At 43.7% G+C, this 25,894-nt stretch overlaps 1 long non-coding RNA gene across 1 annotated transcript; it reads left to right on the top strand.

Annotated features, from left to right (window-relative positions):
• Window positions 1-3,306: 3,306 nt before the first annotated feature.
• On the top strand, window positions 3,307-16,896 carry LOC121880155. Its single transcript, XR_006091498.1, has 3 exons — window positions 3,307-3,451; window positions 9,554-9,595; window positions 16,799-16,896. It is a non-coding gene; the product is annotated as an uncharacterized LOC121880155 (long non-coding RNA).
• The last annotated feature ends 8,998 nt before the right edge of the window (window positions 16,897-25,894 follow it).

Below are 25,894 nucleotides of genomic sequence, written 5' to 3'. Positions count from 1 at the left end.
AGGCAGGTGAGGTAGAGGTCAAGTGAGGCAGGTGAGGTTAATGGGAGGCCATAAACCCTAAATTCGTTGTTTATCTCCGGCAGTTTACAGGACTGGAAGAGGAGGAGGAGGAGGAGGAGGAGGAGAGGGGAAGAGGAGGAGCGGAGGAAAGGATGGGAGGGGAAGAAGAAAAGAAGAAACGGCCACAGTTCTCACCACACCATCAATCATCATCATCATCATCATCATCATCATCATCATCTTGTCAACTGTTGTTATTTTAGTCACATGCTCCAACCTCTATACGACTACCATCCCTGGCCTGCCGTGGTACGTGGTGGTTCATGGTACGTGGTGGTTCATGGTACGTGGTGGTTCATGGTACGTGGTGGTTCATGGTACGCTGGTTCATGGTACGTGGTGGTTCATGGTACGTGGTGGTTCGCGGTACGTGGTGGTTCATGGTACGCGGTGGTTCATGGTACGTGGTGGTTCATGGTACGTACGTCTATGACAGGTGGCTCTCATGACAGTGGTCGACATGTGACCTTAACATGACAGAAGGTGATAGTGAGGGCCAGAAATAGTGGTGATGGCGTGGACTAAATATTTCACTGAGCAATATTTCACAGTGACACAACAGTTGTCTCTAGGTTAGGTTAGGTTAGGCAGTGTGGGGGTCATGGTTATAGTGGTACAGTAAATCTTATTAATTAGTGGTCATGATATAGGTAGACACGAGTTCTCATATACTTATATAAGACCTGTTTGGTTATAAGACACAGGAAGATTGATAATAATAATAATAACAATAAAATAAAACTGCGGCGCCACGGAACAGGAGTCGAATAGTTCCATACCAAACTCGTCAGTCGTTCACAGGTTGAGGTGCGGTGCAGGTCAGAGCTACGTGCTGTTCCATTAGTGGTACACCTCCCCATTGAGGATGTGGTTAAAGTGGTGTAATGACGCTGGTAATAAGGTTTAGTGGGTCTACAGTTGTGATTACTCGTGGGGTTGTGTATGGTGTTGATGTCTCGTGGTTTAGGGGGAGGAGTGTGGCAGAACAGTGCTCAGTTGGGCTAGTACGCCGTGTAGCTTGCACTTGGCTACTGAACAAGTCAGTGTTAAAATATTGTCCAGGCTGTGTAGCGATCCACAGCTGGAGGTGGATCGCTTCGTTGCGCGGTTTGTTTATATCAAGACGGCGGCGGTCATAAGCTCCTACGTTTGTTCGTTGGGACCGACCAATAATATCACCATGTTGGTGGTGGTACAGCGTAACATGCTTATTTCTTACCACTGTCGAGGGTTCGAGTCCGCGTAGCCCAGGCGAGCCAGTGTGACCCTCACTACCAAACATAACAGATGTCTCTGCATCTACTGGTAAGCTGATAATTGGTGAAATTATAAATAACAATAATAAAAACGAACAATAAATGGGCGAATGAATCACCAGCAGGAGTTTAACAAGTTCACCGCCGTCTTGTTTGTTTATGTTTACCAAATATCAGCTGATCGGCCGTCCACCACACCACGCGTTACCTGGCCTAGTGAACGCTGGCAAGTAGTACCTATAACCCAGTACAGTTTATCATGATGACATAAGTTGTGTTATTATTATCCTTTTAATTATCTCACGGTGCCCGAACTGGGACACCAACACCTGTTGACCTTAATTAATAGTTAAGTGGTGCGTCCCGACTGTTACTCTCTGGTGTATGTAATCAACACACCAACACCCGCGGAGACCAAGGACTGTGGTTGTAAAAGAGCTCCATTAACCCTCATGTGTACGGTGTCGTCTCTGAGCTGAATAAAATCGTCTGGCGTTAACCAAATAAAACATTAAAAGTGGCGTCCCTGTAGTGAAGGTGTCAGCGTGCTGCAGAAGGGAGGGGTCAGGCTCCAGTAATGTTTGTGTCTGTAAGAAGGAAAAGGTTAAAGACTTCCTGTATGGAGACTGATCAGTGGTGGAGTGTGAGGTGACATATTGGCTGCTAACTCACACCTCATGACCTGGCAGGGAAACAAGGGCAGGGAGTGGGGTAGGGTAGGACCGTGTAGTGGTGGGGTGGGGTTGTGGTGGGTAGGGTAGGGTAAAGTAGTAGGGGGGTGGGATAGAAGATAATTTTTAATTTTATTAATTTGGCCACTCACAGCGGTTATGGTTGTGCACCCATACTCATCCTGTGAGCGGTAGTGCAAAAGGATTACAGAGTAGAGTTCACAAAGGGTCAGTATAACCAGCCCCTTGGTCAGGTTATTATGGCATTGAATGTTACTGGGTATTTCTAATAAATTTTTGTTTAATTCTATACATAAAGGGTAACTTTCTGCAACGTAGTATTAGAGTGTGTGGCCATATGTCTGGCCACACACTTACATTTAATCTTGTTCACATCTGCTTGAGGAAATACTGCCAGAGTACTTATATCCTTACCTTAATCTAGCGGTTACATCATCTTGTAATCTAGTGATCTTGTTACTTGCTCCATATACATGTTTCACTTGATACATCTCATCATGGTAAACTATGGATCGACTAGTGCCTGTAAGGTAGGGGCCGGGGTGGGTGGGGTGGGGTGGGATGGGGTGGTGGTGGTTGGGGTGGGGTGGTGGGATGGGGTGGGGTGGGTTTTTTGTAGAGAAAGAAGGGAAGTAAAGGATTAGAGGTGGAGGAAGGATTTATAGTTCAGGTAGTGGTAGGGTGTGGTGGGGGGAGGTGGGGAGGAAGAGTAGTGGTGGGTGGGCAGTGGTGGGGTGGGGCAGGGGTGGGGAGTGGTGGTGGGCAGTGGTGGGGTGGGGTAGTGGGGTGGGGAGGGTGGGGCAGTGGTGGGTGGGTGGGGGTAGTGGTGGGGTGGGGCAGTGGTGGGGGGGTGTGGTGGGTGGGGGTGGGTGGGTGGGTAGTGGTGGGGTGGGGCAGTGGTGGGAGTGGGTGGTGGGGGTGGGGGCAGTGGTGGGGTGGGGCAGTGGTGGGTGGGGGGCAGTGGTGGGTGGGGCAGTGGTGGGGTGGGGTGGTGGGTGGGGCAGTGGTGGGTGGGGGCAGTGGTGGGTGGGGTAGTGGTGGGTGGGGCAGGGTGGGTGGTGGGTGGGGGGAGTAGTGGTGGGGAGGGTGGGTGGGTGGTGGGAGTGGTGGGTGGGGTGGGCAGTGGTGGGTGGGGTTGGGGGGGTAGGGTGGGTGGGGAGGGTGGTGGGGTGGGGCAGGGGGTGGGGGTGGGAGGGGTGGGTGGGGGTGGGGTGGTGGGGCAGTGGTGGGTGGGGCAGTGGCGGGTTAGGTAGTGGGGGCAGTACTGGGGTTGGGTGTGTGTGCAGCAGCGAGAGCCATCACCAGTGCTGGTTGTACTCGGTGAATATCACGACGACTTGTACGACTATAACCGCCTCTGGGTCGTACCTTGCTGTTAACATTACGACCTCTACCATCACGCTGCCTCGGGGTCGTACTGCAGGTCGTAGATAAAAGCATCAGGTCAGCTGTAGTGATCTTAGTGTATTTTCATATACTTTGGCCGACTCATATGACCTAACCTAACCTAACCTAACCTGAGTCCACTATCCACTATACCACAAATGTGAAGCCTATCCTCTTCAACAATATACGACCTCCTAGTCTATCCAGGATGGTGGGTTATCTAGGTCTGATCCAGTCCTGAGTTGATGTACCGCCCCAACCATCTATCCACTACCAGACACAAGAAAGAGATCTATCCTTCCCATACACGGTGTTGTTATTCTATCCAGGATTGAGAGGACATCCACTACTATCCACACAAACACACACTTTCTATCCTCCTTTTCCTCTCCAAAACGTTGAGAAAGTTATCTCTCTCTCTCTCTCTCTCTCTTCTTCTCTCTCTCTCTCTCCATAGCCTCACCAGTATACATGAAAAGGTCCATCTCCTAAATGATTCACCGCCACCACTACCTCCCCCTCTCTCCCTTACCCTATCTCCTCCTCTCCGCCCTATCACCCCCCTCTCTGCCACTACCCCCTCTCTTCCTTTCTTACACCTCCTACCCCCGTCACCCTCCTCTCCCTGCCTCCTCTCCCCCTCCCCCCAGCACCCCCACCCCACTGTTTTAATGCATTAGTTTTATTTTGTTTTATTTTTATTTCTATTTAACTTTTAGTTTATCCCATCTATTTATCTTTTATCTCTCTTATTCTTATTTTTTTTTAATTATTTGTTTATTTTATCTTTTAAGGAATTTCTAAAAGTGAGGATAATTTGTTATGTGTTTTTGGGGAGTGAAATAAATAATGGTTGTTTCTTGTTATTATGTGGTGTGTGTGTGTGTGTGTGTGTGTGTGTGTGTGTGTGTGTGTGTGTGTGTGTGTGTGTGTGTGTGTGTGTGTGTGTCACCAACAATCCATTTCAGTATACGAGGAGGAGAGCATAAATTCTGAATGTATAACATATCTGGAACAATACTGTGTGATCTCTCTCTCTCTCTCTCTCTCTCTCTCTCTCTCTCTCCTGCCCCAGATGACACAGGAATGAAGTTTTGTCAGAGTGGTGGTGTTCGTCGTTCAGTGGTCGTGGGGTCGTTCAGTGGGTCGGTGGTGTCCGTCGTTCAGTGGGTCGGGGTGGTTGTTCAGTGTCGTCCTGTTCAGTGGGTCGTGGTGGTGTTCGTCGTTCAGTGGGTCGTGGGGTGGCCGTTCAGTGGGTCGTCTCGTCCAGTGGGTCGTGGTGGTGTTTGTCGTTCAGTGGGTCGGGGGTGGTCGTTCAGTGGGCCGTGGTGGTTGCCTGTTCAGTGGGTCGTGGCTGTTCAGTGGGTCGTGGGGGTGGTCGTTCAGTGGGTCGTGGTGGTGTTCGTCGTTCAGTGGGTCGTGGGGTGGTCGTTCAGTGTGGGTCGGGTGGTGGTAACAGGATGGCTGGGAGGAGGAAGAAGAAGAAGAGAGGAGGGGAGGAGGAGGAAGAAGAAGAGGGGAGGAAGAGGAGGAGGCAGTGACCCAGCAACACTTGGGATATTGATGCTCTCTCACCCTGTATGTGTAGGTGATCCTCCTCCTCCTCCCTCTTTCTTCTCCTTCTCCTCTTCTTCCTCCTTCTTTCTTCCTCCGTCCTCCCCCTCTCTCTCTTTTGTGTCTTTCTCTCCAATATTGTGCAAGGTAACTTCCTCTCTCTCTTCTCTCTCGTGTTTCCTTCAGCGTTTCCTGGTAATAAGTGTCTATTTTTCCCCTGAGGAGATCTGTCTGGGGGCTTATCTGGTCGATCTGTCATTTGTGTGTGTAACTAAGATGTTGTTGAGTCAGTCAGTGGGTGAGTCAGTGAGTCAGTCAGTGGGCGAATAAGAGGGTTCTTGAGTCAGTCGTTGAGTCAGTCCATAAGTTAAGTCTATGAATCGTAGAAGGTGTGAGTGAGAGAGTTGTTGAGTCGGTGGGTAAGTTATTTAGTGAGTCAGTAAGTCTTTTAGTGAGTCAGTGAGTTGTTTAGTGAGTCAGTAAGTCGTTTAGTGAGTCAGTAAGTCGTTTAGTGAGTCAGTAAGTCTTTTAGTGAGTCAGTGAGTTGTTTAGTGAGTCAGTAAGTCCTTTAGTGAGTCAGTAAGTCTTTTAGTGAGTCAGTAAGTCGTTTAGTGAGTCAGTAAGTCTTTTAGTGAGTCAGTGAGTTGTTAGTGAGTCAGTAAGTCTAGTAGCAGTAAGTCTTATGGTCAGTGAGTTGTTTAGTGAGTCAGTAGTCCTTAGTGAGTCAGTAAGTCTTTTAGTAGTCAGTAAGTCGTTTAGTGAGTCAGTAAGTCCTTAGTAGTCAGTAAGTCTTTTAGTGAGTCAGTAAGTCCTTTAGTGAGTCAGTAAGTCTCTAGTGAGTCAGTAAGTCTTTAGTGAGTCAAAGTCGTTAGTGAGTCAGTAAGTCGTTTAGTGAGCAGTAAGTCGTTTAGTGAGTCAGTGTCGTTTAGTGAGTCAGTAAGTCTTTTAGTGAGTCAGTGAGTTGTTTAGTGAGTCAGTAAGTCCTTAGTGAGTCAGTAAGTCGTTTAGTGAGTCAGTAAGTCCTAGTGAGAGTAAGTCGTTTAGTGAGTCAGTAAGTCCTTTAGTGAGTCAAAGTCTTTAGTGAGTCAGTGAGTGTTTAGTGAGTCAGTAAGTCCTTTAGTGAGTCAGTAAGTCTTTTAGTGAGTCAGTGAGTTGTTTAGGAGTCAGTAAGTCCTTTAGTGAGCAAAGTCTTTTAGTGAGTCAGTGAGTTGTTTAGTGAGTCAGTAAGTCCTTAGTGAGTCAGTAAGTCTTTAGTGAGTCAGTAAGTCTTAGGAGCAGTAAGTCGTTTAGTGAGTCAGTAAGTTGTTTAGTGAGTCAAGTCGTTTAGTGAGTCAGTAAGTCGTTTAGTGATGTGCTAGCCAGTAATTTAGTGAGTCAGTAAGTCCTTTAGTGAGTCAGTAAGTTTAGTGAGTCAGTGTCCTTTAGTGAGTCAGTAAGTCTTTAGTGAGTCAGTAAGTCCTTTAGTAGTAGAGCTTAGTGAGTCAGAGTTGTTTAGTGAGCGAAGTCTTAGTGAGTCAGTAAGTCTTTAGTGAGTGAGAGAGTTGTTGAGTCGGTGGGTAAGTTATTTAGTGAGTCAGTAAGTCTTTTAGTGAGTCAGTGAGTCTTTTAGTGAGTCAGTAAGTCGTTTAGTGAGTCAGTAAGTCGTTTAGTAAGTCGGTGAGTCGTTGAGTCAGTTATTCCTCGAACCTTTCCTTTATTCACCTCCCTCATTCCTCTCTTTATTGGTTGCTCTTGTCAGTTGTCGTTCATAAAGATGGATGGTGAGGAGAGGAGAGAAGGGGGAGGGGGAGAATGGGGAGGGGGAAAGAGGAAGAGGAGGGAGAGAGAGGGAGAGATAGGGGGTGGGAGTGAGGGGGGGAGGTAGGGGGAGAGGTAGAAGGAAGGGCTGAGGAGAAAGAGAGGTGGAGGGAGGGGAGGGGAGAGAGGAGGGATGGTAGTAATGCCAAGAGATAAAGATGATTCATGGCGTACTCGTATGTTGCTTAACTCAGTGTAATGTTAGGGGGGGGGCTCTCTCTCTCTCTCTCAAACATACATCAAAATGAACGTAAGCCTTAGTTACACACACACACACATACACACATACACACACTTTGACGTACACACACCTGGCTATATTACCTGAACTAATTACCGCCTACCTGTTTATTTTTATATATATTATTTTTGTCCATGGTCTGTGTGTGAGTGAGTGAGTGAGTTAAGTTGTCATTAAAAGCAGCTGTAAGAAAGGCAAGTAATCTCAGGGCCTCTAATTAGTCTTGTCTCCAGGTAATTAGAACCCCTGAAAAATAATTAACCGTTTCGTCTCTTACCAATTTTTACAGTTAGTTAATTTTACCATTTTTACAGTTAATTTTTGCATTATTTACATTTTTTACAGTTCATTTTATCAATATTTGCAAAAAAAGACAATTAGTTCATCTTATTATTTCCAGTATTTATTTTCTTATTTGTTATCAATGTGTGTTACGGGAGACTCGTTCATTAAGGTCCAGGTACAAAGAGAAGTGTAATCTGCAGGTGTAATTAGCGGCATCAAGGGGCAATTATGCTTAACGTGAGGACATCCTTCACATGACAATGAGTTCGTCAGGGTGAACTGCAGAGCCAAGGAACACGATGCTTCCCACCAAGTTACAGTAGCTTAGGTTAGGGTAGGGTAGGGTAGGGTAGGGTAGGTTATCGAGTCAATGTGATTGTAAGTATGTTGAGTATGTTGATTTAACACACACACACACACACACACACACGACAAGACTGTGTTTACCTGAGAGCAAGTAGCCAGGTGATGAGTACAGGTTGGTCACGATAGTCGAGTTAATTAACCTGGGGCTGAACAGACCTGTTGACGGTGGATGCAGGCAGGTACAACAGTTATTAAAGATGAATATTACCAGGGGGTTGACGCTCACCTGACCTGACTTATCCTAACCTGACCTGACCTGACCTGACCTAACCTAACTACGTCTTGTATGTAATAAACGTTATAACGAAACACCACATGACGTTATAGGGATACTGGACTGAATTCATTATCAATGCTCCAACGAAGGCTCCCAGTATTGTTGTCTCACTAAGGACTGTACACAAGTAAATAACAAAATACGTATAATTATTTCTGGTGATATAAAGCGTTTACGAACCTTTTATGGCGGACGTGACTACAAAAGGGTTGTATTCTAGGGATCCTGTGTGTGTGTGTGTGTGTGTGTGTGTGTGTGTGTGTGTGTGTGTGTGTGTGTGTGTGTGTGGGAGTGTGTGTGTGTGTGTGTGTGTGTGTGTTTTGGGTGATGCTTAGTGGCGCTTAAATCCCATTTTGAGTTCGATGATTTACTGCCTGGAGTACGATGGTTAAATACAATAGAGAGAGAGAGAGATAGAGAGAGAGAGAGAGAGAGAGAGAGAGAGAGAGAGAGGGGGACGTGTCGACCCCTCTACTTTAATCACCTGTAATAGTGATTTTAATCAAGCTGCTGACACTGGTGGTGGTGACGGTAATATTGCAGAGCTTACGTCACAGAAACACCTGTTGTGAGTCACCTGTGTGTGTGTGTGTGTGTGTGATTTTTTACTATTTTTCATCCTTTCTTAATGTTTTAGAAATAATTGAATGTTTGTTTTATCATATGTATATAGAAAGGAATTTGTTCATGTGTTTTTCTGTTTTTAATGTATTATGCAAATTTGAGTGTTTTTTATTGTTTTTTTTTTGTTTAAGATAGAAAATAAATCTTTTGTTTTTATAATTTTCATTTGATTTTTATTATGTTTTTTTGAAGTTTTAGGAAGATTTGAGTGTTTGTTTTATCGTGTTTTGTTTTAGAATAGTAACTGTGTTTTTTATTTGTGTTTTTGTTTGTGTGTCTGTGGGTGTGTGTTTGATTTGTTATTTAGAGTGTATAGAGAGGGTTGGTTTCCACGCCTGCCCTCTGTTTGTCCAGCTGTCTCGTTAAGTATTTGTGAACGAGCCCTCTCTCCCATCCACCCTCCCGTCAAACTTCACCCCACCCCGTCTACCCCACCCCGTCTACCCCACCCCGTCTACCCCACCCCGTCTAGTCCTTCAGGGTTGGAAGATCAAGGTGGCGTCTAGTTGGTGTCCGTCCATCTATCCGTCCGTTTGTTAGTTTGGTCCTTGTTAAATCGTGAGGCGGAACAGGTGTACGTGATGTTTGCAGGCATCGTGTGTTGACGATAGGTGTGACAGTATTATTCGTCCACACGGCGTCTAGTTTCACCACACACACACACACACACACACACACACACACACACACACACACACACATCTGTATTCTAAATGCTTACTCTCGGTAAATTTAGTGAACTCTCTCTAGTTTGCTGTGTGTGTGTGTGTGTGTGTCGCCAAGTTTAGTTTGTTCTGTAAACAGAGACCTTGTTTGTATACTACTGGTGGCTGACAGTTGACCAGAAGACAAACCCTTTAAACCCGATCTCCTTCTCCTTCTCTCTCTCTCTCTCTCTCTCTCTCTCGTGTACAGGACAGGTCACCAGCCCCTCTTATAGGTTACTTAAGAGTGTCCTTCTATCACAGGTTGGACTCGGAAGACCCTCAACTAATTGTACCTGATTTCCTTACAGATTTGATGACTAGCCTTCCTGATCTCCCTCATCCACATACAGGTAAGTATTTCAACCTGTCTGTCTTTTAGAATGTATGTATGTATGTATGTATGTATGTATAATGTGTGTATATGTATGTATTATGAGTGTGTGGCGACCTGTGGTGTAATGGTCAGCCTCCTCGCCTCGCAAACGAGCGGACGCAAGTTCGATCCCCGGGCAGGGTGAAACTATGGCCAAGTTTCTTTACGCCATTTGCCTCTGTCATTCCCAGCAGTAATTGGGAACCTGGATGTTAATTGAATTGCGGATTGTATTCCAGGGTAATGGTTAGCCAGTGCAGTTGGCGAGTTGTCCGGTCTTCTCGGACTGTTCCTTGACACTGGGTCATGCAGCTCGTTAACTTAGGGTGTAGTTGTTGTGTTGGTGACAGCTTCTACACCTTAAACAAATTCACTCCTAGGAGGCCCTTGGGCCAGCCATCCTCTCATTCGAGGGCTTCCATTGTAATATATAATGTGTGTATGTATGCCTAGATGTATACATGTAAGTGTATGAATGCATGTATACTATATATGTGAGTATATGCTAATGTATAATGCTTATTCATATATGTATTCACGTGTGTGTGATGATTACTGTATACGTGTAGTTATACATCGTTTCCCATCATCAATAATGTATATATTCTTTCCTCTCCAGACATTACAAGGAACCGACAAAGGCTTTTATTAATGTTATTCTCTAAATATAATATTCAATTGTATTATTACTTTCAAATTTTGTATTAATTGTTTACAAATAAATTGTTCCGTTCTGCTTGTTCTGTTCTGGTGTCTGTCTTTGTCTGTCTGTCTGTCTGTCTGTCTGTCTGTCTGTCTGTCTGTCTGTCTGTCTGTCTGTCTGTTGGTTCCTTAAAGTACTATATACTTAAATTCTTCCCTTAAAACTCTCCTCACTTAGAATTTCTCCTAAAATGTCTCCTTACCTTAAAATTTATGCCTAAAACAGTAGGTACTTAAAATGAATAGTTTACCTGGGCGTGTGGTGAAGAGGTGAGGGTAATAAAGTGACAGGTGGAGGGCGTCTTAAGGTACACACACACACACCACACACACACACACACCTGTGGCGGCCCTCTTAGTGAACACCTGAAGAGAGAGAGAGAGAGAGAGAGAGAGAGAGGCGAGATAAAGTGATCGAGGAAGGAGAAGCAAAGAAGAGAGAGTAAAGTGAGCAAATGAAAAAAGAAAAAATGGGGGTAATGAAAAAAAAAACAAAAAAGGGAAAAGAATGAAATAGCAATAAAAACAGACAGAAAAACACAAACAAAATAAAACATAAAAAAAAAACACAACAGCCACCACCCATCGGCTCCCTCCGTCCAGAGTGTTGACCTACCCGACGTGAGGCTCCAGACTCAACTCGTCATCCAAAACCTTTCAGAGAACCAATAACAACATCCCTCCTTCCCCTCACCTCCCTCCTTCCCTCCTCCCCCTCCCTCCCCTCCTCCCCCCTCCTCTCACAACAATAACAAAAGATGTGATTAAGTCGGAGATTGAGTTATTGAGTGTTATTAATATTATTACGGAGGCTGTTATTGTCGTGTGTGAGGTTATTAAGGTGAGTTATGGGCCAGGCAGGTGTTGGTACTACTGCTTCCTGTTGAAAAATACGTGTTAGGTTAGGTTGGGTTAGGTTGGGTTAGGTTAGGTTAGGTTAGTTAGGTGTTTAGGTTAGGTTAGGTTAGGTTAGGTTGGTTAGGTTGGTACGTTTGAGCATAGGATGGTGTGTGGGGGTGTTATTGTTGCGTTAAAAACTGACAACAAAACACCTTAACACCTTATTCTGGCCTCTCATTTACACCCTACTTACATAGTCATATTTACACTTCATGATTTACAGGGCGTCTCATATTAGCTCAATACCAGGCGCCTCATTTACAGCTCGTAACTTACAGTGGTGGGCGGTGTGTCATATGTTTTACACTAAGTTGGCTACCTGAGTGTGGTCTCCCTCTGGTGGTGAGAGGACTAGTCACTCTGGTCATATTACTGTTTTTAGGTATGAGTGGAGAGGGGGTAGTGTGAGGTGGTGAAGGTGGTGTGGGAGTGGTGGTGGTGTGGGGGTAGGGAGGTGGTGGTGGTGTGGGGGTGATAGAGGACGGGTGTGGTGGTGTGGGGTAGTGGGCGATTAGGTGAAAGAGTGTGATTGGTGAGGGTGGGGGCGGTGGTGAGGAGGATTGATAGTGTTATATATGGACCAGAATAGGTTACCGGCCCTCCTCTCCTCCTCCTCCTCCTCTTGCACCGTAAATAAAAAATTATATTTATTTTTACGATTTTTATTTATTATTTTATAGAGATAGAAATAATACGAAAGAAAACATAATTTTCAAATATAATTTTGATATTTTTAAGTTTATTTCTATTTGAGAGAAATAGGGAGGGGGGGGCAGAAACTCCATGAGACAAACCATAATTTTAGAAGATAGTTTATAATATTTTTTGAGAAAAAAGAAATAAAGGTTATAAAAAATGTTTGACGTTTGTTGGATAAATCCTTCGTAATCTTGCACGGCCTGATGCCTTTGTTTACCTGTAGCCAGTTACCTGTGTCCCAGTTACCTAGTGTCCAGTTACCTGTGATTACACCTGTGTCCAGTTACCTGTGTCCAGTTACCTGTGTCCAGTTACCTGTAATATTACCTTTGTCCAGTTACCTGTGTCCAGTTACCTGTGTCCAGTTACTGCCAGTTATGTGTCCAGTTACCTGTGTCCAGTACCTTTGTCCAGTTACCTGTGTCAATTCCCATGGCCAGTTACCTGTAGCCAGTTACCTGTGTCAGTTACCTGCGGCCAGTTACCTGTGCGATTACCTGTGGCCAGTTACCTGTGGCCAGTTACCTGTGTCCAGTTACCTGACACCCGTTACCTGTGTGATTACCTGTGGAATACCTGTGACCTTGGCCAGTTACCTGTGTCCAATTACCTGTGCCAGTTACCTGTGGCCAGTTACCTGTGGCCAAGATACCTTTGTCCAGTTACCTGTGGCCAGTTACCTGTGGCCAGTTACCTGTAATCAGTTACCCTTGTCCAGTTACCTGTGGCCAGTACCTGTGGCCAGTACCTTTAATCCAGTGCCTTTGTCCAGTTACCTGTGGCCAGTTACCTGTGTCCAGTTACCTGTGTCCAGTTACCTGTGTCCAGTTACCTGTGTCCAGTTACCTGTGGCCAGTTACCTGTGGCCAGTTACCTGTGGCCAGTTACCTGTGTCCAGTTACCTGTGTCCAGTTACCTGTGTCCTTACCTGTGTCAGTTACCCCATTACCTGTGTCCAGTTACCTGTCCAGTTACCTGTGGCCAGTTACCTGTGTTACCTGTGTTACCTGTGTCCAGTTACCTGTGTACCAATGTGGCCAGTTACCTGATTACCTGCCAGTTACCTGTGGCCAGTTACCTGTTGTCCAGCCTGTGGCCAGTTACCTGCCCAGCTGTGCCAGTTGTGGCCAGTGCCTGTGGCCAGTTACCTTTGTCCAGTGCCCTGTGGCGTTACCTGTGGAGTTACCTGTAGCCAGTTACCTTTGTCCAGTTACCTTTACCTGTGGCCAGCCTGTGTGCTTTACCTTTGTAGCCAGTTACCTGTGGCGACCCTTACCTGTAGCCAGTTACCTGTACCCCCTGTGTCCAGTTACCTGTGTCCAGTGCCTGTGTCCAGTTACCTGTGGCCAGTTACCTTGTCCAGTTACCTTTGTCCAGTTACCCAAGTTTACCTGTAGGCCAGTTACCTGTGGCCAGTTACCTTTGTCCAGTTACCTGTGGCCAGTTACCTGTGGCCAGTTACCTGTGACCAGTTACCTGTGAGTTACCAGTGTGTAGCCCCGGCCAGTGCCTGTGCCAGTTACCTACCTGTATTGTTACCAGTTACCTGTGTCCAGTTACCTGTCCAGTTACCTGTGTCCAGTTACCTGTGGCCAGTTACCTGTGTTACCAGTTACCTGTGGCCGAGTTACCAATACCGTGGCCAGTTACCTGTCAATTACATTACCTTGTCCAGTTACCTGTGGTTACCTGTGTCCAGTTTTGTCCAATTACCTGTGGCCAGTTACCTGTGCCAGTTACCTGTGGCCAGTTACCTGTGGCCAGTTGCCAGCCAGTTACCTGTCCAACCTGTGGCCAGTTACCTGTGTCCTGTGGCCAGTTACCTGTGTCCAAACCAGTACCTGTCCATTACCTGTATTACCTCCAGTTACCTGTGTCCAGTTACCTGTGTTTACCTGTGTCCAGTTACCTGTGTCCAGTTACCTGTGTCCAGTTACCTGTGTCCAGTTACCTGTGTCCAGTTACCTGTGTCCAGTTACCTGTGTCCAGTTACCTGTGTCCAGTTACCTGTGGCCAGTTACCTGTGGCCAGTTACCTGTGTCCAGTTACCTGTGTCCAGTTACCTGTGGCCAGTTACCTGTGTCCAGTTACCTGTGTCCGAAATACGAAACAGTAATGCTAACAACAATAACAAAACAAACCGACAATAATAATAATAATAATCATAGGGTTAATTCATCGTACTCGGGGGATTCACTCAACGTATTTAAAGGGTTAAGTCACCATACTCAAGGGGTTAAGTCACCATACTCAGGGGGTTAAGTCACCATACTCAAGGGGTTAAATCACCATACTTAGGAGGTTAAGTCACCATACTCAGGGGGTTAAGTCACCATACTAAATCGATCACCAAACCTTCCTCAGTACAGTAATATTGACCAAACACACCTGCATCACACCTCGCCCCTGGCCGTGCACAGGTATTAAAGAAAGACTCAAAAGGCAACAGGACCAATCACTTTAATCATCTCGTGTTGGGTGATGTGTCTGCTGGTGAACCGTGAATGCAAAGACATGTGAAACTTGTTAGTGTGCGCCAGGTAGATTGTTGCTAATTGGTCATACACCTGAGCTAGGGAATTTTACGGGTAGTTCCTCTAATTAATGACTGACTATTCGGTGATTAACCTTAGATGACATGATGAGGTTATTAACATAGCTGCTTGACCTGATCTGACCTGATCTGATCTACCATGATGATTAATATTATGTGTTTGTGTTGTGCAGAGGTCATTTAAGGTTACCTGTAGTATTTGACCTCATAAGTCCACTGTGGTGATGGAGATGGTGGTGGTGGAGGTGGTGGAGATGGTGGTGGTGGAGGTGGTGAAGATGGTGGTGGAGGTGGTGGAGATGGTGGTGGGGAGATGGTGGTGGTGGTGGTGGAGATGGTGGTGGTGGTGGTGGTGGTGGGAGGTGGTGGAGATGGTGGTGGTGGTGGGTGGGTGGTGGTGGTGTAAGTGTGGTGGAGATGGTGGAGACAGTGGTGGAGATGGTGGTGGAGATGGTGGTGGTGGTGGTGAGATGGTGGGTGGTGGTGGTGGTGGTGGAGGTGGTGGAGATGGTGGAGATGGTGGTGAGATGGTGGTGGAGATGGTGTGGAGATGGTGGTGGAGGTGGTGGAGATGGTGGTGGTGGGTGGTGGGGAGGTGGGTGGAGATGTGGTGGTGGTGGAGATGGTGGTGGTGGTGGTGGAGATGGTGGGGGTGGTGGGTGGAGTGTGGTGGGAGATGGTGGTGGAGGTGGTGGAGATGGTGGTGGTAGATGGTGGTGGTGGTGATGGAGATGGTGGTGGTGGAGGTGGTGGAGATGGTGGTGGTGGAGGTGGTGAAGATGGTGGTGGAGGTGGTGGTGGTTTGAGGTGGTGGAGGTTATGAGGTAAACTACCTTAATTAGTTGTGGTTCAGGTAATGAGTGATTCAGTTGTCTCTCACTTACCTGTCCAGTAACTCTTCTTGCCTAAGTTAAGGTCCGCCAGTCTCACTCTGGGAGCCTGAAGAAGAGTCCTGTGTTTAATCTTTTTCTGGTGAAGCAGTGAAGCAGTGTATTAGTGAAGCAGTGTAGCAGTGAAGCAGTGTATTAGTGAAGCAGTGTATTAGTGAAGCAGTGTAGCAGTGAAGCAGTGTATTAGTGAAGCAGTGTAGCAGTGTATTAGTGAAGCAATGTATTAGTGAAGCAGTGTATTAGTGAAGCAGTGTAGCAGTGAAGCAGTGTATTAGTGAAGCAGTGTAGCAGTGAAGCAGTGTATTAGTGAAGCAGTGTAGCAGTGTATTAGTGAAGCAGTGTAGCAGTGAAGCAGTGTATTAGTGAAGCAGTGTAGCAGTGAAGCAGTGTATTAGTGAAGCAGTGTAGCAGTGTATTAGTGAAGCAGTGTATTAGTTAAGCAGTAAAATAGTGAAGCAGTGAAGCAGTGTATTAGTGAAGCAGTGTATTAGTGAAGCAGTGAAGCAGTGTATTAGGTGGAAGCAGTAGCAGTGTATTAGTGAAGCAGTGTATTAGGTTAAGCAGTGTATTAGTTACAGTGTATTAGTGATTCAGTGAGGAATCAAAGATGCGGTCCTCAACACCTGTCATCAACACCTGTCTTAAACACTTGTTCATAACACTTGTTCATAACACCTGTCATCAACACCTGTCTTAAACACTTGTTCATAACACCTGTCATCAACACCTGTCTTAAACACTTGTTCATAACACCTGTAAATTACAAAACTTGGAGATGTTGCCTCTGAGTGTTGAAGGCCTGAGTGGTGTTTGTCGTTAATTACCAAGTTGTGTTAACAATGACCAGATCCTCTCCTGCAACGTATCTGTATGTATGTATGTATGTATGTATGTATGTATGTATGTATGTATGTACCTGTATGTATGTATGTATGTATGTATGTATGTATGTATGTATGTATGTATGTATGTATGTATCTGTATGTATGTATGTATGTATGTATGTATGTATGTATGTATGTATGTATGTATGTATGTATGTATGTATGTATGTACCTGTATGTATGTATGTATGTATGTATGTATGTATGTATGTATGTATGTATGTTATGTATGTATGTATGTATGTATGTATGTATGTACCTGTATGTATATGTATGTATGTATGTATGTATGTATGTATGTATGTGTATGTACCTGTATGTATGTACCTGTATGTATGTATGTATGTATGTATGTATGTATGTTATGTATGTATGTATGTATGTATGTATGTATGTACCTGATATGTATGTATGTATGTATGTATGTATGTATGTATGTATGTATGTATGTATGTATGTATGTATGTATGTACCTGTATGTATGTATGTAGGGATTAGATTAGTTTAATTTAAAATCATTAACACTAATACCCGTTAAAGTTACCCCCTAGCACCACAGACTCCTCGGCCACAGCTGGAGGACAACGAGAAAGTGCATTAAATAATCAATGGCAGCAGCGGAACACACCTGTCGCCTCCAAACCGACTGGTAATTTAACCATCTGAAGTCTTTACTGTATAACCAATAATCCAATGCTACAGTCACCTATTATTGAAAGGAGACTGGGTGACGTCACCCAGGTATACTAATCTTAAACACTCACCTGATCTTATTGGACAGGTGAGGCAACGTACTACCTGTCTCCCTTAACCTACTTTAAAACAATTATATTTTTTACCTTACCTGGTGAAGTAAGAACGTATCTACCTGCGAAAAACAGTTACTTACCGTATATTTTTCCCTTAACAGGTAAAACGTATCTAATTAACTACTTAATCTAAGGTACAATAAACCTTAATTATATTTCACCTGTAACTAACTTGAGGTTAATTAATTATTTACTTATGTTGTATGTCTTTTGGCTGTGGTGAGAATGGTGAGGTAAAACAGTGTGTGTTTGTGTGTGTGTGTGTGTGTGTGTGTGTGTGTGTGTGTGTGTCTAAGTCTCTGTGTGTGTGTTAAGGCAGGAGTCTCAGTGTATTTTCGTCACCATTAAATCCTCCATTTTGTGTGGTGGTGTGGTGAGTGCGTGAGTGAGTGCGTGAGTGAGTGAGTGAGTGAGTGAGTGAGTGTTAGGGAAGCTCTTATTGTCTCACTCACTGTAGAAGAAGCTTAAAGGCGACAGTGTGAGGCAGGGCTGTGGAGTCGAAGAACAAAACCTTCGACTCCGACTCCTCAAATTTTATGCTTCCGACTCCGACTCCGACTCCTTGGCCTATTTGTAACAACTATTTCTACCATCCTAATTGTAATTTGTATGTTGTAACCTGCATAGGTAAAAAGTAAAACACCGTGGCTATACTGCTACAGCTTTATTAATGATCTGGACGATATTAGAACTACAAAAGATGATAGGCTTGACTTTCAAAAGTTTCAATCAAAAGAAAAATAAATTTATTAAAATTCAAGATATTAACTAGAAAACACCATTTACATGTATATCTAAAGTTCGATCTCAGCATATGAATTTTGTTTAAGCTCATAATCTGATGGATCTAAATGATGATCCTACAATTCCTTTTTAAAGTAAAGTTATATATTTATGTACATTAAAAATAAATACCTTATTAAGGAAAATGGATAAACCTTACATGATTAAGTTATTAAATTAATTTGCCTTAATCTCACAAAAACAGGTTGTAGCTAATTGTTTTGTAGCTGAGAGCCTCTGTGCAGTTTTCAACGAAACAAAATTTGATATAATTCAAAATTTCAAATGGTAAAGAAAGAGACTATCGTCCAAATTATAGTGCTATACTGTGCCTGCTACAATAAATTCATAATAATGCTTATAAAATGGAAATAAATTCTTTTTATAATTTAAGAAAATTAGTGGGATCAGTGGAATCACTGCAATGAATATGCCTGAGTTCATATATTTGTTCTTAGGAACAGAATAGCTTCAGTCGGAGTCAGGTCGGAGTCTGGACAATTTTACCGACTCCGACTCCGACTCACAAGCCAAAATTTCCTCCGACTCCTCGACTCCGACTCGACTCCACAGCCCTGATAGGTACTCCTGAATGTGCTGCTTAAGGATCTGTTAACAAAATTTGATATCTTGATTATAACTTGTTCAAATGGCTTTAGAAAATGTTCAAATGATTTTTAGAATATTTTAATTACTTTTGCAATGCTAATTACTCGCCACTTATGGGTTTTCGAGGTCATTTCTTGGTGCTTGTGTATTATTCTGGATGTACTTAAATAGTTAGGCACATTAAATTTTAGTTCAGAGAGAAAACGTATTTTGGCCAAAAATCCTTTAAGGCTATAGACTTACAATTTTGTCATTTTCGACTAAAATGGATTTTGTTAAAATTTCAGTATAGGTACTCCTGAATGTGCTGCTTAAGGATCTGTTAACCAAAATTTGATATCTTGATTATAACTTGTTCAAATGGCTTTTAGAAAATGTTCAAATGATTTTTAGAATATTTTAATTACTTTTTGCAATGCTAATTACTCGCCACTTATGGGTTTTCGAGGTCATTTCTTGGTGCTTGTGTATTATTCTGGATGTACTTAAATAGTTAGGCACATTAAATTTTAGTTCAGAGAGAAAACGTATTTTTCAAAAATCCTTTAAGGCTATAGACTTACAATTTTGTCATTTTCGACTAAAAAAATGGATTTTTGTTCAAAATTTCAGTATAGGTACTCCTGAATGTTGCTAGGATCTGTTAGCAAAATTTGATATCTTGATTATAACTTGTTCAAATGGCTTTTAGAAAATGTTCAAATGATTTTTAGAATATTTTAATTACTTTTGCAATGCTAATTACTCTCCTCTTATGGGTTTTCGAGGTCATTTCTTGGTGCTTGTGTATTATTCTGGATGTACTTAAATAGTTAGGCACATTAAATTTTAGTTCAGAGAACCTCGACTCCGACTCCACAGCCTTGGACGCTGGTGTCATCTGTGTTGCTAAAAAATGGCTTATATTGCCATTCATGTTGTGAGTGCCATCTGTGCCACCCCCTGTCATCAGTTCAATGCCATAAGCGGCGTCAAGGCAGTGCCACCAGTGACGTTAGTGTCACCTTAATGATTGTTCCCCATCATTGATCTAACGATTAAATTGGACGAATTATACCCACGTAGTTGTGTGTGGTAGGGAGAAAGGAGGTGTTGGAGAGGGGGAGGATGTTGGGGAGAAAGAGGATGTTGGGGGAGAAAGGGAGGTGTTGGGGAGAATAGGAGGGTGTTGGGGAGAATAGGAGGGTGTTGGGGGGTGAAGGAGGAGGATGTTGGGGAGAAGGGAAGGGTGTTGGGGAGAAAGGAAGGGTGTTGGGGAGGGTGTTAGGGGTGAAGATAAAGTACACACCCCTTAGGTATAAGACACAACAACACTGTCAACACGCCTCTCCTTTAACACAACAACAACAGGTGGGCCAGGTGGGGTGTGGAAGGCCTCTGTGTCAATACTTCAAGGTGAATAAAACGTCAGTGAATGATGTGAGTCAATTTTATTCACTTTTTTTTTTTGCCTCTGTTTGTTCATTGATGAGTTAGAGTGAATGACTTTATTTTTTTATTTATTTGTTGTTGGTAATGTGGAATTGATCAGGTAATGACGTGTTTGTGTTTCTCTCTCTCTCTCTCTCTCTCTCTCTCTCAGTGCCAGATAAGAAGTTGGAAGGAAGTTCTAATGTTGAGATAATTTATTCGTTATTATCGTCAAACTTTCCCGGCAAGTTTTAGTCTTTTGGAAACTTTTTCTTTACTTTTTTCTTTTTTAAAGAGATACCGGTAGTAATTTATTTATACCGGAGGTTGTTGTTGTTGCTGCATTAGTTAAGCCAGTTAGTGAGTAATAGCGGTGATTCAGCTTGATGACAGTAGGTGAGTCGAGGATGAGAGAGAGTGTGTATGTATATGTGTATGTATAAGTATATGTGTATGTGTATGTATATGTGTATGTATATGAAGTATTGGGGTCTGTATTATAGTAGGATATCTTAGAAACCTTCCATATCAAGATAGATTAAAGAAACTTAACTTGCATTCCCTAGAAAGACGAAGAGTGCGGGGAGATATGATAGAAGTATTTAAGTGGGTGAAAGGAATCAATAAAGGGGATATAGATAAAGTTCTTATAATATCCGAGCAGGATAGGACTCGGAACAACAGTTCAAGTTGGATAAGTTTAGGTTTAGGAGGGAGATAGGAAGAAACTGGTTCTAAATAGGGTGGTGGACAGGTGGAACAAGCTTAACAACTTTATAGTAAGTGCTGGAACGCTGGAAAGTTTCAAAAGGAGGCTAGATAGATTCATGGACGATAGAGAGTGGTAGTAACTCTCGACAGGAGCTGCCAGGCACAGGCCAACCGGCCTATTGCAGACTCTTATGTTCTTGTGACCTCCGGGCGTTCCTTTAAAGTACTTGTCACTCTTACGCACCCCACCCACCCATCCCCACACCCACCATCCCCACACACCCACCCATCCCCACACACCCACCCACCCACCACATACCCACCCACCCACATACCCACCCACCCACATACCACCCCCCACATACCCACCCACCCACCCACCCACACACACATACCCACCCACACACACACTACACCTACACACCCACACACCCTACCCACACACACCCACACACCCCTACCCCACCCCACACACACACCCACACCCATACACCCACACACCCCCACACACACACACCCACCCACACACCCACACACCCACCCACCCCACCCACCCACCCACCCCACCCACCCACCCACCCACACCCCACCCACCCACCCACCCACACACACCACACCCCGGCATGTAGTCAACAGGGGCCATTTGGTGATGATCAATGTCTCTGTCGCCCTCACAAACTACAGGGGCCAGGGAGTCATATATATTACCCTTGACATGGGGCGGACTCGGGCGTGGGCAGTGCCTGGAGGAGGAGCTGTGGGAGGAGGAGGAGGAGAGGTGGCAACCTTCACTAAGGACGTAGGGGTCGCATGCGCCTTCACCCCCCCTCCTCCTCCTCCTCCCTCCTCCTCCTCCTCCTCCCCTCCCTCCTTCTCCTCCCCTCCTTCTCCTTCCTTCCTCTTCCCTCCTTCTCCCCCTCCCCCCGGCTGAAAGGTGCCAGGCAAACTCCTAAATCTGGCAGCTTTTTTAATCTGGTGGGGAAATGGCTCTTAGATCAGTGAGTTTCTCCTTCCTGTAAGTCATTTTCTCGGCCTGGGGGGGCTGGGGTATGTGAGGGTGTTGGGGTGGGAGAGGGGGGTAGTGAAATGAGTAATGTAAGGAGAGAAGGCTATGAAGGAAGAATGGAGGAGAGGAATGTGAGGTGGGGAGAGAGAGCAGGGTAGTGTGTGGTCACGGCTGCTCCTCAAGGTGGTATATTCTGTCTCCGGTTCAGCTGGGGGGAGGGTGGTGGGGGGTGCCTGGAGAGAGGTGAGTGTTGCAGGTGGCAGTGAACTCACTCTCTGGCTTGGCTGGTGACAGGAGCCTCATGGATGTCTTCTTGTACGAGCTGTTGCTTTCACCTCGCCTCCGTCTGTTGGGAAATGGATTTTGGTGAGGTCGATCGTGGGTGGTGGTGGTGGTATTGTTATTATATTATTATTATTATTATTATTATTATTATTATTATTATTATTATCATTATTATTATTATTATTTTATTATTTATTATTATTATTATTATTATTATTATTATTATTATTATTATTTTGTTATATTTATTATTTATTTATTATTATTATTATTATTATTATTATTATTATTATTTGTTATTATTATTATTATTATTATTATTATTATTTATTATTATTATTTTTATTATTATTATTATTATTATTATTATTTTGTGATTATTATTATTATTATTATTATTATTATTATTATTATTATTATTATTTTGTTATTATTATTATTATTATTATTATTATTATTATTATTATTATTATTATTATTATTTTATTATTATTATTATTATTATTATTGATGCACTAATTAATTTATATGATGACTCTCCACTATACTTTATACAGAGCTCATGCTAACCCCATTGTTATGATATAATCCACCAAGTTGGTTCTTTTACTTCCGTGTGTGTGTGTGTGTGTGTGTGTGTGTGTGTGTGTGTGTGTGTGTGTGTCCTTGGTCACGTACAGAGAGGTGTTGGGGTGGGTCCCTCTTGGCCACGTACAATTACCTCGTGTAGCTGTAAGGTGTTCCTGCTACGTGTTGAAGGGCGTGGTGACGACGACGATGGGTGACGGTGAGGGTAAGGAAGGTGGTTGATGTGGAGAGAGAGAGAGAGAGAGAGAGAGAGAGCATTAGTAGCTAGCAGTGGGGAGGGTGAGGGAAGATATTCACGGTGAGGTGAGGGGAGACTCTGACCTTGTGTTTGAGGAATGTCCTTACCACGCTGAAATATACCTTGCTGTTATGGCACTTCCCAACTTACTTTCTTGGCATTCCTTATGGGAGAAAGTGACACTATTCCTATAACGTTTCACTGTGTCATATTCCTCAAGAGTGTCTATGTGGCACTTATTACTATTATCATCGTGGCACTATTTCCAGCCGAATTGTGGCACTCCTCTTCCGATATTCCCATCATGACACTGTTCCCATCTTTCACGCTTGGCACCATTACCAGTAAACTTCCACGTTGCACCCACCATTCCCAGTAAATCCTTGTGTGGCTCTGTTCCTGGCATCCTCCTTCTTCGTGGCTTCTCTTGATTGTTCCTTGTGTGTGTGTGTGTGTTGTGTGTGTGTGTGTGTGGTGTGTGTGTGTGTGTGTGTGTGTGTTTCTTGCCTGCCCACAAGGTATTGTATTGACAACACACACACACACACACACACACACACACACACACACACACACTAGTAGAGAGAGAGAGAGAGAGAGAGAGAGAGAGAGAGAGGCAGCAGTAGTCCGTGCGGGAGAAAATCAATAGCAACACTTTTCAAGACGACCTGCACTCACGCCCATCTACACCTACATCCCCGTCTCACGCCCACCTATACCTTCTCTCTCACGCCCACCTCCCTTGTTCTCACGCCCACCTCCCCTTGTTCTCACGCCCACCTACACCTTGTCTCACCCCACCTGCTCCTTATCTCACGCCCACCTATACTCTCTTACGCCCAACTACATCTCCTCCTTGTCTCACGCCCACCTACACCTGCTCAGCCCACCTACACCTTGTTCTCACGCCCATCTACACCCTCTTGACTCACGCTCATCAATTCACTTTAAGCTCTGAGTGTTTCTGTCTTTCCCTCAATTTAATTCATCCACTTTTCTCCTTCCCTTTTGTCCTCTCCATGTTGGAGTAGCCTCCTCCTCTTCCATTGACCCCCTCCTCCTCCTCTTCCTCCTCTTCCTCCTCCATTGACCCTCATGTCTTCCTCCTCCTCCTTCCATCTCCCCTGCCTCCTCACCATAGTCAACAGTTAAAAATTATAGCCATCACTGTTGTATTAGGCTTGTTAACCTTTGTCTGTAGTTACGAAGCTGAGTGGTTGAAGACGTTGTTGTTGTTGTTGTTTGTTGTTGTTGTTGTTGTTGTTGGTTTGTTTGTTGTTGTGTTGTTTGTTTTGTTTGTTTGTTGTTGTTATTGTTGTTGTTGTTTGTTTGTTTGTTGTTGTTGTTGTTTGTTTGTTTGTTTGTTTGTTTGTTGTTGTTGTTTGTTTGTTGTTGTTGTTGTTGGTTGTTGTTGTTGTTGTTGTTGTTGTTGTTGTTGTTGTTTACCTGCCTGCAACTGTGGGTAGTTTGTTTATTATTGCTCGGTCTTGTCTGTATGTGTATGTTTGTGTATGTATGTATGTCTGTATGTATGTATGTATGTTAGAGCTGTTTATATGTGTATGTGTGTCTGTGTATGTAGTTATTATGTTTTTCATTATGTGTCTGTGTCTGTCTGTATGTGTCTGTCAGTATGTCAGTCAGTCAGTCAGTCTGTCTGTCAGTCTGTCTGTAGTAAGACTAAAATTTACAAAAACTAGGATTTTTTTTTCATTCAAAATATGAGAGAGAGAGGAGAGAGAGAGAGAGAGAGAGAGAGAGAGAGTTACCTTTCTTCCTCTACTCTGTAATTATTGTGGCAGGTAATTTAAGGTGTCATGGGATATTACTTCGACACACTGTTCAACTATGTCCTCAACTTGTGCTCTACACTCTCACTGTCCCAACTATAAACCGCTTTTAAGTTTATAATTGGTTGTGACATCATTGTGTTCCGTGACTGTCATTGGCTGAACTTATGATTGGTTGTAACGTCATCGTGCCTCCGTGATTGTCATTGGTTGAACTTACGATTGGGTGCCACGTCTTCTGGGTATTGTTATTGTTGAACTTATGGGAAGAAGTGTGATGTCATCGTTGCGATTCTATTGGTTGAACTTGTGAAGAGGTGTGATCGTCATTATGTTTCCCATGATTCTGATTGCATAATCGTGAAAAGATGACATTATCGTGCCTACATGAAATAACACACATACAGAGAGAGAGAGAGAGAGAGAGAGAGAGAGAGAGAGAGAGAGAGAGTTTGCAGGTAAGGTCCCACTTAGACTAAAACACATGTGTAAATTTTCCCCTCATGTTGTTTTTAATTTGGGGTCCAACGTTTTGAGTAGTTTAATTTTAGGATTTTTTATTTATTTTTATTTTATTTTTATTTTTTTGATGTGTTTAGGACCAGGCTGAGCGTTGTGGTTAATGTTTATTGTGTTTGTTTTTTGTTTGTTTTATGCTCTGATAGTGTTATATTGTGTTTGTTTTTTTAATGCTGTTTTTTAATTATTTGAATATATTAGTGGGGTTTTTTAACTAATGGTTCACTACTCTGATCTGGTGATACTTTTGTGATATTATTATTATTATTATTATTATTATTATTATTATTATATTATTTATTATTATTATTATTAACACACTCCATTCACCTCAAATTCATTAACACACACAATACTTGACTCTTTCCCATCAAAGGTGTGTGTACGAATTTTTTCTACTTATTGATTTACGTTTAATTACTGAATGTCCCGTTAGGGTGAATTCTACAATAGTTAGGTTAGGTTAGGTTATAATGTGCTGTTTATAAGCACTGAGACTACTTGAGGGGCGGATTACTCTGTAGCAACAGTTAAAGGACTTAATACTGATTGTGTATGAAGGAGGGTAAAGGTTGGTTAGGGTAAAGTGGGTTGGGGTAAAGGGGTTGGTTAGGGGTAAAGGGGTTTGGTAGGAAGGGAATTGGTTAGAGGGGTAAAGGGTGTTGGTTAGGGGTAAGTGTTGAGGGGTAAAGGGGTGTTGGTTAGGGTGAAGGGTGTTGGTTAGGTAAGGGAGTTGTTAGGCAAGGGTGTTGGTTAGTGGAGCTGGTTAGTAAAGGGGGGTTGATAGTGCATTAGTGTTTACTGAGGAGCACGGGCAGAATGGGGATAGGACCTAGATGATCGGAAGAAAACTGATGGAAAACTCAATGAAATTTTTGTTTTGTGTTTACCCTTCCCCT

The sequence above is a fragment of the Homarus americanus genome, unplaced genomic scaffold (genome assembly GCF_018991925.1).
Source record: "Homarus americanus isolate GMGI-L3 unplaced genomic scaffold, GMGI_Hamer_2.0 scaffold30108, whole genome shotgun sequence".
Lineage (NCBI taxonomy): Eukaryota > Metazoa > Arthropoda > Malacostraca > Decapoda > Nephropidae > Homarus > Homarus americanus.
This window is presented reverse-complemented; position numbering and strand designations above follow the sequence as displayed.